This window comes from Ambystoma mexicanum, chromosome 7q, assembly GCF_040938575.1.
Source record: "Ambystoma mexicanum isolate Mex_15411 chromosome 7q, UKY_AmexF1_1, whole genome shotgun sequence".
NCBI lineage: Eukaryota > Metazoa > Chordata > Amphibia > Caudata > Ambystomatidae > Ambystoma > Ambystoma mexicanum.
Window position 1 is genome coordinate 594,869,341 of NC_090941.1, and position 13,191 is coordinate 594,882,531.

Sequence of the window (13,191 nt, forward strand, 5' to 3'; positions counted from 1 at the left end):
GGGGGCCTGGTGGAGGCTGCCCCTGCACTCCTGGGGGGTGGGGGTGGTGGGAGACATGGGTGGGGGCCTGGTGGAGGCTGCCCCTGGTGGCTGGGGGTGGGGGTGGTGGGAGACATGGGTGAGGGCCTGGTGGAGGCTGCCCCTGCACTGCTGGGGGGTGGGGGTGCAGGGGAACATGAGTTGGACATGAGTGGGGGCCTGGTGGAGGCTGCCCCTGGTAGCTGGGGGTGGGGGTGGTGGGAGACATGGGTGGGAGCCTGGTGAAGGCTGCCCCTGCACTGCTGGGGGGTGGGGGTGGTGGGAGACATGGGTGGGGGCCTGGTGGAGGCTGCCCCTGCACTGCTGGGGGGTGGGGGTGATGGGAGACATGAGTGGGGGCCTGGTGGAGGCTGCCCCTGGTGGCTGGGGGGTGGGTGGTTGGAGACATGGGTGGGGGCCTGGTGGAGGCTGCCCCTGCACTGCTGGGGGGTGGGGGTGCAGGGGAATATGAGTTGGACATGAGTGGGGGCCTGGTGGAGGCTACCCCTGGTGGCTGGGGGGTGGGGGTGGTGGGAGACATGGGTGGGGGCCTGGTGGAGGCTGCCCCTGCACTGCTGGGGGGCGGGGGTGGTGGGAGACATGGGTGGGGGCCTGGTGGAGGCTGCCCCTGCACTGCTGGGGGGTGGGGGTGATGGGAGACATGAGTGGGGGCCTGGTGGAGGCTGCCCCTGGTGGCTGGGGGTGGGGGTGGTGGTATACATGGGTGGGGGCCTGGTGGAGGCTGCCCCTGCACTGCTGGGGCGTGGGGGTGGTGGGAGACATGGGTGGGGGCCTGGTGGAGGCTGCCCCTGGTGGCTGGGGGATGGGGGTGATGGGAGACATGGGTGGGGGCCTGATGGAGGCTGCCCCTGCACTGCTGGGGGGTGGGGGTGATGGGAGACATGAGTGGGGGCCTGGTGGAGGCTGCCCCTGATGGCTGGGGGGTGGGGGTGATGGGAGACATGGGTGGGGGCCTGGTGGAGGCTGCCCCTGGTGGCTGGGGGCTGGGGGTGATAGGGGACATGAGTGGGGGCCTGGTGGAGGCTGCCCCTAGTGGCTGGGGGGTGGGGGTGGTGGTAGACATGGGTGGGGGCCTGGTGGAGGCTGCCGATGGTTGCTGGGGGGGTGGAGGTGATGGGAGACATGGGTGGGGGCCTGGTGGAGGCTGCCCCTAGTGGCTGGGGGTGGGGGTGGTGGAAGACATGAGTGGGGGCCTGGCGGAGGCTGCCCATGCTGGCTGGGGGGTGGGGGTGATGGGAGACATGGGTGGGGGCCTGGTGGAAGCTGCCCCTGGTGGCTGGGGGGTGGGGGTGGTGGGAGACATGGGTGGGGGCCTGGTGGAGTCTGCCCCTGGTGGCTGGGGGGTGGGTTTGATAGGGGACATGAGTGGGGGCCTGGTGGAGGCTGCCCCTGGTGGCTGGGGGATGGGGGTGGTGGTAGACATGGGTGCGGGCCTGGTGGAGGCTGCCCCTGCACTGCTGGGGGGTGGGGGCGGTGGGAGACATGGGTGGGGGCCTGGTGGAGGCTGCCCCTGGTGGCTGGAGGGTGGGGGTGATGGGAGACATGGGTGGGGGCCTGGTGGAGGCTGCCCCTGGTGGCTGGGGGGTGGGGGTGGTGGGAGACATGGGTGGGGGCCTGGTGGAGGCTGCCCCTGGTGGCTGGGGGGTGGGGGTGATAGGGGACATGAGTGGGGGCCTGGTGGAGGCTGCCCCTGGTGGCTGGGTGGTGGGGGTGGTGGGAGACATGGGTGGGAGCCTGGTGAAGGCTGCCCCTGCACTGCTGGGGGGTGGGGGTGGTGGGAGACATGGGTGGGGGCCTGGTGGAGGCTGCCCCTGCACTGCTGGGGGGTGGGGGTGATGGGAGACATGAGTGGGGGCCTGGTGGAGGCTGCCCCTGGTGGCTGGGGGGTGGGTGGTTGGAGACATGGGTGGGGGCCTGGTGGAGGCTGCCCCTGCACTGCTGGGGGGCGGGGGTGCAGGGGAATATGAGTTGGACATGAGTGGGGGCCTGGTGGAGGCTACCCCTGGTGGCTGGGGGGTGGGGGTGGTGGGAGACATGGGTGGGGGCCTGGTGGAGGCTGCCCCTGCACTGCTGGGGGGCGGGGGTGGTGGGAGACATGGGTGGGGGCCTGGTGGAGGCTGCCCCTGCACTGCTGGGGGGTGGGGGTGATGGGAGACATGAGTGGGGGCCTGGTGGAGGCTGCCCCTGGTGGCTGGGGGTGGGGGTGGTGGTATACATGGGTGGGGGCCTGGTGGAGGCTGCCCCTGCACTGCTGGGGCGTGGGGGTGGTGGGAGACATGGGTGGGGGCCTGGTGGAGGCTGCCGATGGTTGCTGGGGGGGTGGAGGTGATGGGAGACATGGGTGGGGGCCTGGTGGAGGCTGCCCCTAGTGGCTGGGGGTGGGGGTGGTGGAAGACATGAGTGGGGGCCTGGCGGAGGCTGCCCATGCTGGCTGGGGGGTGGAGGTGATGGGAGACATGGGTGGGGGCCTGGTGGAAGCTGCCCCTGGTGGCTGGGGGGTGGGGGTGGTGGGAGACATGGGTGGGGGCCTGGTGGAGTCTGCCCCTGGTGGCTGGGGGGTGGGTTTGATAGGGGACATGAGTGGGGGCCTGGTGGAGGCTGCCCTTGGTGGCTGGGGGATGGGGGTGGTGGTAGACATGGGTGCGGGCCTGGTGGAGGCTGCCCCTGCACTGCTGGGGGGTGGGGGCGGTGGGAGACATGGGTGGGGGCCTGGTGGAGGCTGCCCCTGGTGGCTGGAGGGTGGGGGTGATGGGAGACATGGGTGGGGGCCTGGTGGAGGCTGCCCCTGGTGGCTGGGGGGTGGGGGTGGTGGGAGACATGGGTGGGGGCCTGGTGGAGGCTGCCCCTGGTGGCTGGGGGGTGGGGGTGATAGGGGACATGAGTGGGGGCCTGGTGGAGGCTGCCCCTGGTGGCTGGGTGGTCGGGGTGGTGGGAGACATGGGTGGGAGCCTGGTGAAGGCTGCCCCTGCACTGCTGGGGGGTGGGGGTGGTGGGAGACATGGGTGGGGGCCTGGTGGAGGCTGCCCCTGCACTGCTGGGGGGTGGGGGTGATGGGAGACATGAGTGGGGGCCTGGTGGAGGCTGCCCCTGGTGGCTGGGGGGTGGGTGGTTGGAGACATGGGTGGGGGCCTGGTGGAGGCTGCCCCTGCACTGCTGGGGGGCGGGGGTGCAGGGGAATATGAGTTGGACATGAGTGGGGGCCTGGTGGAGGCTACCCCTGGTGGCTGGGGGGTGGGGGTGGTGGGAGACATGGGTGGGGGCCTGGTGGAGGCTGCCCCTGCACTGCTGGGGGGCGGGGGTGGTGGGAGACATGGGTGGGGGCCTGGTGGAGGCTGCCCCTGCACTGCTGGGGGGTGGGGGTGATGGGAGACATGAGTGGGGGCCTGGTGGAGGCTGCCCCTGGTGGCTGGGGGTGGGGGTGGTGGTATACATGGGTGGGGGCCTGGTGGAGGCTGCCCCTGCACTGCTGGGGCGTGGGGGTGGTGGGAGACATGGGTGGGGGCCTGGTGGAGGCTGCCCCTGGTGGCTGGGGGATGGGGGTGATGGGAGACATGGGTGGGGGCCTGATGGAGGCTGCCCCTGCACTGCTGGGGGGTGGGGGTGATGGGAGACATGAGTGGGGGCCTGGTGGAGGCTGCCCCTGGTGGCTGGGGGGTGGGGGTGATGGGAGACATGGGTGGGGGCCTGGTGGAGGCTGCCCCTGGTGGCTGGGGGCTGGGGGTGATAGGGGACATGAGTGGGGGCCTGGTGGAGGCTGCCCCTAGTGGCTGGGGGGTGGGGGTGGTGGTAGACATGGGTGGGGGCCTGGTGGAGGCTGCCGATGGTTGCTGGGGGGGTGGAGGTGATGGGAGACATGGGTGGGGGCCTGGTGGAGGCTGCCCCTGGTGGCTGGGGGTGGGGGTGGTGGAAGACATGAGTGGGGGCCTGGCGGAGGCTGCCCATGGTGGCTGGGGGGTGGGGGTGATGGGAGACATGGGTGGGGGCCTGGTGGAAGCTGCCCCTGGTGGCTGGGGGGTGGGGGTGGTGGGAGACATGGGTGGGGGCCTGGTGGAGTCTGCCCCTGGTGGCTGGGTTTGATAGGGGACATGAGTGGGGGCCTGGTGGAGGCTGCCCCTGGTGGCTGGGGGATGGGGGTGGTGGTAGACATGGGTGCGGGCCTGGTGGAGGCTGCCCCTGCACTGCTGGGGGGTGGGGGCGGTGGGAGACATGGGTGGGGGCCTGGTGGAGGCTGCCCCTGGTGGCTGGGGGGTGGGGGTGATGGGAGACATGGGTGGGGGCCTGGTGGAGGCTGCCCCTGGTGGCTGGGGGGTGGGGGTGGTGGGAGACATGGGTGGGGGCCTGGTGGAGGCTGCCCCTGGTGGCTGGGGGGTGGGGGTGATAGGGGACATGAGTGGGGGCCTGGTGGAGGCTGCCCCTGGTGGCTGGGTGGTGGGGGTGATGGGAGACATGGGTGGGGGCCTGGTGGAGGCTGCACCTGCACTGCTGGGGGGTGGAGGTGATGGGAGACATGAGTGGGGGCCTGGTGGAGGCTGCCCCTGCACTGCTGGGGGGTGGGGGTGGTGTTAGACATGGGTGGGGGCCTGGTGGAGGCTGCCCCTGGTGGCTGGGGGTGCAGGGGGACATGCGTTGGTGGGCAGTAGTGCAAGGTGACATGTGTGTTGGCTGGGGGGCATGGCCATGGTGGATGGGGTGCCTGCAGGACATGTGCAGGGTAGGCCCCTGTGGTGTGGGCCACCTGCAGGGGCCGTGGAGGGTATAGAGGGAACACCTGGGAGGACCCACACGTGCAATTCACGTGTGGTGCTCCCCGCTCACCCCTGTAATACACGTACCCTGATGGAATCACGTGTGATACTTTCCACGCACCCCTGAAATACACGTACCCTGCTGATTTTGCATGTGATATTTCCCGTGCACCCCTGGAATACACGTACCCTGCTGTTTTTGCATGTGATACTTCTCGCACACCCCTGGAATACACATACCCTGATGGAATCGCGTGTGATACTTCCCGCGCACCCCTGGAATACACGTACCCTGCTGATGTCGCATGTGAAACTTCCCGCGCACCCCGAAATACACATAGCCAGGACTTTCGCGTGTGGAACTTCCCGCGCACCCTTGATATACACGTACCCTGCTGATATCGCGTGTGAAACTTCCTGCGCACCCCAAGAGACACGTAGCCAGGACATTCGCGTGTGGAACTTCCAGCGCACCCCTGGAATACATGTACCCTGCTGATATCGCGTGTGAAACTTCCAGTGCACCCCGAAATACACGTAGCCAGGACATTCGCGTGTGGAACTTCCTGCGCACCCCTGATATACACGTACCCTGCTGAATTCACGTGTGAAACTTCCCGCGCACCCCTGATGTACACGTACCCTGATGGAATCGCGTGTGGAACTTCCAGCGCACCCCTGAAATACACGTACCCAGCTGAAATGACGTGTGGTACTTCTCGCGCACCCCAGTGATATCCGTAGCCCACTTGCCGTGCTGGTACAGGGTTAGCGCAGCCCTTAGCGCTGGATTGGGGATTTTGATGGCTTTTCCCTGCGCGAGAGGCGTTCTTGGGGGCGTAACTGGCGCTGCTGCAGGTTCGCTGTGCCACTGTGCGCCACGGCTGGTTTTGGTAGCTGGAATTCATGAATACGCTGTGCGCGGAAATGGATTTTAGCGCACGCGGCTGGCGCAGGGATTCGCATGCGCACACTGTGCGCCAGCCACGTGCGCCACTTGTGCGCTAAATTCTATGAATTACCCCCATGGTGTTTTCTACTTCTGTCATGGCGCTAATTCTGCCTCGTTTACTATTAGTGGCTATTGAAGTGGTTCTTGGATTCCTGTTACAGAAGGTTGACTACTGTCAGGAGTGTCCACATCTAGTTGGGCATGGAGTTCTTCTTCGTGTTGCTGTTCATTGTGCAACAGTGTTTGTTACTGTGTAAAGTTTACGTCTGTTATAGTGCTTTCATTTGCTTTGAAAGCATCTTCATAGGTGTCATAGGTATCTAGTAACTCTTCTTTTTTTCTCCATAGTTTAAAAAGTTGTAGCAGTGACATGTAATACAGTTCTTTATGTTAAGGTGTTTTTAATGACAATTTGAAATCATTAATTAAGCTGTGATTGGTAACTTTCACTAAGCGGCCTTCACAATTTGCTTCTCTGTATCTACCTTTCTTTTCATCTGGATTAATATTATTTTTGTATGTGAAGTTTTGGGCTACATGGTACAGACACATGGGGCCTCATTACGAGTTTGGAGGCAGACATGGTGCTATTAGCTGGGGGCTGTGGGTGGTGGGAGACATGGGTGGGGGCCTGGTGGAGGCTGCCCCTGGTGGCTGGGGGGTGGGGGTGATGGGAGACATGGGTGGGGGCCTGGTGGAGGCTGCCCCTGGTGGCTGGGGGGTGGGGGTGGTGGGAGACATGGGAGGGTGCCTGGTGGAGGCTGCCCCTGGTGGCTGGGGGGTGGGGGTGATAGGGGACATGAGTGGGGGCCTGGTGGAGGCTGCCCCTGGTGGCTGGGGGTGGGGGTGATGGGAGACATGGGTGGGGGCCTGGTGGAGGCTGCCCCTGCACTGCTGGGGGGTGGGGGTGATGGGAGACATGAGTGGGGGCCTGGTGGAGGCTGCCCCTGCACTGCTGGGGGATGGGGGTGGTGGTAGACATGAGTGGGGGCCTGGTGGAGGCTGCCCCTGGTGGCTGGGGGGTGGGTTTGATAGGGGACATGAGTGGGGGCCTGGTGGAGGCTGCCCCTGGTGGCTGGGGGATGGGGGTGGTGGTAGACCTGGGTGCGGGCCTGTTGGAGGCTGCCCCTGCACTGCTGGGGGGTGGGGGCGGTGGGAGACATGGGTGGGGGCCTGGTGGAGGCTGCCCCTGGTGGCTGGGGGGTGGGGGTGATGGGAGACATGGGTGGGGGCCTGGTGGAGGCTGCCCCTGGTGGCTGGGGGGTGGGGGTGGTGGGAGACATGGGTGTGGGCCTGGTGGAGGCTGCCCCTGGTGGCTGGGGGGTGGGGGTGATAGGGGACATGAGTGGGGGCCTGGTGGAGGCTGCCCCTGGTGGCTGGGTGGTGGGGGTGATGGGAGACATGGGTGGGGGCCTGGTGGAGGCTGCACCTGCACTGCTGGGGGGTGGAGGTGATGGGAGACATGAGTGGGGGCCTGGTGGAGGCTGCCCCTGCACTGCTGGGGGGTGGGGGTGGTGTTAGACATGGGTGGGGGCCTGGTGGAGGCTGCCCCTGGTGGCTGGGGGTGCAGGGGGACATGCGTTGGTGGGCAGTAGTGCAAGGTGACATGTGTGTTGGCTGAGGGGCATGGCCATGGTGGATGGGGTGCCTGCAGGACATGTGCAGGGTAGGCCCCTGTGGTGTGGGCCACCTGCAGGGGCCGTGGAGGGTATAGAGGGAACACCTGGGAGGACCCACACGTGCAATTCACGTGTGGTGCTCCCCGCTCACCCCTGTAATACACGTACCCTGATGGAATCACCTGTGATACTTTCCACGCACCCCCGAAATACACGTACCCTGCTGATTTTGCATGTGATATTTCCCGTGCACCCCTGGAATACACGTACCCTGCTGTTTTTGCATGTGATACTTCTCGCACACCCCTGGAATACACGTACCCTGATGGAATTGTGTGTGATACTTCCCGCGCACCCCTGGAATACACGTACCCTGCTGATGTCGCGTGTGAAACTTCCCGCGCACCCCGAAATACACATAGCCAGGACATTCGCGTGTGGAACTTCCCGCGCACCCTTGATATACACGTACCCTGCTGATATTGCGTGTGAAACTTCCTGCGCACCCCAAGAGACACGTAGCCAGGACATTCGCGTGTGGAACTTCCAGCGCACACCTGGAATACATGTACCCTGCTGATATCGCGTGTGAAACTTCCAGTACACCCCGAAATACACGTAGCCAGGACATTCGCGTGTGGAACTTCCTGCGCACCCCTGATATACACGTACCCTGCTGAATTCACGTGTGAAACTTCCCGCGCACCCCTGATGTACACGTACCCTGATGGAATCGCGTGTGGAACTTCCAGCGCACCACTGAAATACACGTACCCAGCTGAAATGACGTGTGGTACTTCTCGCGCACCCCAGTGATATCCGTAGCCCACTTGCCGTGCTGGTACAGGGTTAGCGCAGCCCTTAGCGCTGGATTGGGGATTTTGATGGCTTTTCCCTGCGCGAGAGGCGTTCTTGGGGGCGTAACTGGCGCTGCTGCAGGTTCGCTGTGCCACTGTGCGCCACGGCTGGTTTTGGTAGCTGGAATTCATGAATACGCTGTGCGCGGAAATGGATTTTAGCGCACGCGGCTGGCGCAGGGATTCGCATGCGCACACTGTGCGCCAGCCACGTGCGCCACTTGTGCGCTAAATTCTATGAATTACCCCCATGGTGTTTTCTACTTCTGTCATGGCGCTAATTCTGCCTCATTTACTATTAGTGGCTATTGAAGTGGTTCTTGGATTCCTGTTACAGAAGGTTGACTACTGTCAGGAGTGTCCACATCTAGTTGGGCATGGAGTTCTTCTTCGTGTTGCTGTTCATTGTGCAACAGTGTTTGTTACTGTGTAAAGTTTACGTCTGTTATAGTGCTTTCATTTGCTTTGAAAGCATCTTCATAGGTGTCATAGGTATCTAGTAACTCTTCTTTTTTTCTCCATAGTTTAAAAAGTTGTAGCAGTGACATGTAATACAGTTCTTTATGTTAAGGTGTTTTTAATGACAATTTGAAATCATTAATTAAGCTGTGATTGGTAACTTTCACTAAGCGGCCTTCACAATTTGCTTCTCTGTATCTACCTTTCTTTTCATCTGGATTAATATTATTTTTGTATGTGAAGTTTTGGGCTACATGGTACAGACACATGGGGCCTCATTACGAGTTTGGAGGCAGACATGGTGCTATTAGCTGGGGGCTGTGGGTGGTGGGAGACATGGGTGGGGGCCTGGTGGAGGCTGCCCCTGGTGGCTGGGGGGTGGGGGTGATGGGAGACATGGGTGGGGGCCTGGTGGAGGCTGCCCCTGGTGGCTGGGGGGTGGGGGTGGTGGGAGACATGGGAGGGTGCCTGGTGGAGGCTGCCCCTGGTGGCTGGGGGGTGGGGGTGATAGGGGACATGAGTGGGGGCCTGGTGGAGGCTGCCCCTGGTGGCTGGGGGCGGGGGTGATGGGAGACATGGGTGGGGGCCTGGTGGAGGCTGCCCCTGCACTGCTGGGGGATGGGGGTGGTGGTAGACATGAGTGGGGGCCTGGTGGAGGCTGCCCCTGGTGGCTGGGTGTGCAGGGGGACATGCGTTGGTGGGCAGTAGTGCAAGGTGACATGTGTGTTGGCTGGGGGGCATGGCCATGGTGGATGGGGTGCCTGCAGGACATGTGCAGGGTAGGCCCCTGTGGTGTGGGCCACCTTGCTTCTCTGTATCTACCTTTCTTTTCATCTGGATTAATATTATTTTTGTATGTGAAGTTTTGGGCTATATGGTACAGACACATGGGGCCTCATTACGAGTTTGGAGGCAGACATGGTGCTATTAGCTGGGGGCTGTGGGTGGTGGGAGACATGGGTGGGGGCCTGGTGGAGGCTGCCCCTGGTGGCTGGGGGGTGGGGGTGATGGGAGACATGGGTGGGGGCCTGGTGGAGGCTGCCCCTGGTGGCTGGGGGGTGGGGGTGGTGGGAGACATGGGAGGGTGCCTGGTGGAGGCTGCCCCTGGTGGCTGGGGGGTGGGGGTGATAGGGGACATGAGTGGGGGCCTGGTGGAGGCTGCCCCTGGTGGCTGGGGGCGGGGGTGATGGGAGACATGGGTGGGGGCCTGGTGGAGGCTGCCCCTGCACTGCTGGGGGATGGGGGTGGTGGTAGACATGAGTGGGGGCCTGGTGGAGGCTGCCCCTGGTGGCTGGGTGTGCAGGGGGACATGCGTTGGTGGGCAGTAGTGCAAGGTGACATGTGTGTTGGCTGGGGGGCATGGCCATGGTGGATGGGGTGCCTGCAGGACATGTGCAGGGTAGGCCCCTGTGGTGTGGGCCACCTGCAGGGGCCGTGGAGGGTGTAGAGGGAACACCTGGGAAGACCCATACGTGCAATTCACGTGTGGTGCTCCCCGCGCACCCCTGTAATACACGTACCCTGATGGAATTGCGTGTGATACTTTCCGCGCACCCCTGAAATACACGTACCCTGCTGCTGATTTTGCATGTGATATTTCCCGTGCACCCCTGGAATACACGTACCCTGCTGTTTTTGCGTGTGATACTTCTCGCGCACCCCTGGAATACACGTACCCTGATGGAATCGCGTGTGATACTTCCCGCGCACCCCTGGAATACACGTACCCTGCTGATGTCGCATTTGAAACTTCCCGCGCACCCCGAAATACACGTAGCCAGGACATTCGCGTGCGGAACTTCCCGCGCACCCCTGATATACACGTACCCTGCTGATATCGCGTGTGAAACTTCCCGCGCACCCCAAGATACACGTAGCCAGGACATTCGCGTGTGGAACTTCCAGCGCACCCATGGAATACACGTACCCTGCTGATATCGCGTGTGAAACTTCCCGCGCACCCCGAAATACACGCAGCCAGGACATTCACGTGTGAAACTTCCCGCGCACCCCTGATGTACACGTACCCTGATGGAATCGCGTGTGGAACTTCCAGCGCACCCCTGAAATACACGTACCCAGCTGAAATGACGTGTGGTACTTCCCGCGCACCCCAGTGATACACGCAGCCCGCTTGCCGTGCTGGTACAGGGTTAGCGCAGCCCTTTGCACTGGATTGGGGATTTTGATGGCTTTTCCCTGCGCGAGAGGCGTTCTTGGGGGCGTAACTGGCGCTGCTGAAGGGTCGCTGTGCCACTGTGCGCCACGGCTGGTTTTGGTAGCTGGAATTCATGAATACGCTGTGCGCGGAAATGGATTTTAGCGCACGCGGCTGGCGCAGGGATTCGCATGCGCACACTGTGCGCCAGCCACGTGCGCCACTTGTGGGCTAAATTCTATGAATTACCCCCATGGTGTTTTCTACTTCTGTCATGGCGTTAATTCTGCCTCATTTGCTATTAGTGGCTATTCAAGTGGTTCTTGGATTCCTGTTACAGAAGGTTGACTACTGTCAGGAGTGTCCACATCTAGTTGGGCATGGAGTTCTTCTTTGTGTTGCTGTTCATTGTGCAACAGTGTTTGTTACTGTGTAAAGTTTACGTCTGTTATAGTGCTTTCATTTGCTTTGGAAGCATCTTCATAGGTGTCATAGGTATCTAGTAACTCTTCTTTTTTTCTCCATAGTTTAAAAAGTTGTAGCAGTGACATGTAATACAGTTCTTTATGTTAAGGAGTTTTTAATCACAATTTGAAATCATTAATTAAGCTGTGATTGGTAACTTTCACTAAGCGGCCTTCACAATTTGCTTCTCTGTATCTACCTTTCTTTTCATCTGGATTAATATTATTTTTGTATGTAAAGTTTTGGGCTACATGGTATAGACACATGGGGCCTCATTACGAGTTTGGAGGCAGCCATGGTGCTATTAGCACCATGGCTGCCTCCAAACCGGGCTCCATTAACGGGATCGTGCAATGGGGACTTGCCGGGTCATTCCGACATAGGAGGACCCAGTAATTCCTCCTTGCAGGAACCATTTCCCCATTCCCATTTGAGCCCCCATAGGGCTCAATGGGAATGGGGAGGGAGGTAATAATGGGCACATAACAAGTGGCCCGTTATTATCTCCCTCTTCCCCTCACGGGACCCGGGAAAAGACGTCTGGTTTTGCCAGACGTCTGATCCGGGTCCCGCAAAGGGAACCTTGTAATCGGCGCTCCCGTAATGAAGGGGGCCGGTCCTGTACCGGCCCACCTCATTCCGGGAGCGCCAGGGTCGTAATGAGGCCCATGGTTTCCAAAGTGGTACTGCTGCTTGGGTAGTATGTGTCCAGTAAATTGTTTTTCAAAATATCTTGGCTGTTGGGATCATTGTTGGCTATTGTTTCTATGTCCTCATATGATTTGAGACCTCTTTTTCTAGATTTAGCAGCACCAAGACTTAGCCATAATATTTTCAGATTTTCCATACAAGGCAGTACTGGTTAAACGGTCTGCAGCTTCATAGCAGCCACATTCTCTATGAAAGAGCATTTTTATGCCTAAGATGTACAATTTCTGTGATAGTGTTTTGTCAGATGATATGACATCCGAGAGGTCTTTGAGCTCTTTTTTCGCTGCTTTGGATAAGTAGGCTGTGACATATCATGCAACTGCAGTGGAATTGTCTGCAATGTACTTCACATCTATTTTTACATTCCAAAGGAGGGAAATGATTGCATTGTAATCATTGATGTATTTTGATTTGTCTGTTCTTTTTATGTAATACGTGTTCTTAGGTGATTTACCTTTGACAAAATGTCTAACTGAAGAAATGAAGTTGTTTACTTGACCTGTTGTTGAAACTGGTCTAGGGAAACCAATGCAGCATTTGGTGTAGTATTTCCCTTTGTTTTTAAGTTTGCGATGACAATATTTCCCACATTTGTGTCTTTGAAATTATACATTTTGTACATGAAGGTCACTATGTGTTGTTTGTGAAGGGATTTCACAAGTGACTTATTATTGGATGACCTGCAAAACAGTGTCATCACTGTTCTGACCAAATCTAGGAGCATCTTTAATCCACAAAAGCATGTGGATGTGTGGTGCTGCTCTGGCTTGGTATTCTTTTCTCCAAAAGAAGTGTTGCACTTCTCCGAGGGGAGGAACAGTTTTATTACAAATAAAGTGTAGCATAGCAATGAAGCGATGATGGAAATATCTTGATACATTTACACAATCTAGAGAGCAGAGTTCTCCTGTTGTTTTTATATCTATGTTTGTTTTGTTTTTGTTTGCTATGCGCAGGAAATCGTGTAAATCTTCCCATGCATAGTCTGCACAACTTAATGTCACAAGCCAAGTGGGTGGGCCAACGTTTCTTATCATACAGCGTACATCTCTGTGATGTCGGAACCAGTATTCTTTTGTACCACGCATGTTTGCTATCTTTTTCTTGCACTTTTTGTAGTAATTCCGTAGCTGACATATTTTGAAAATGGGTACCTGATTTCAATGTGTGTGCAACTCTGTAGCAT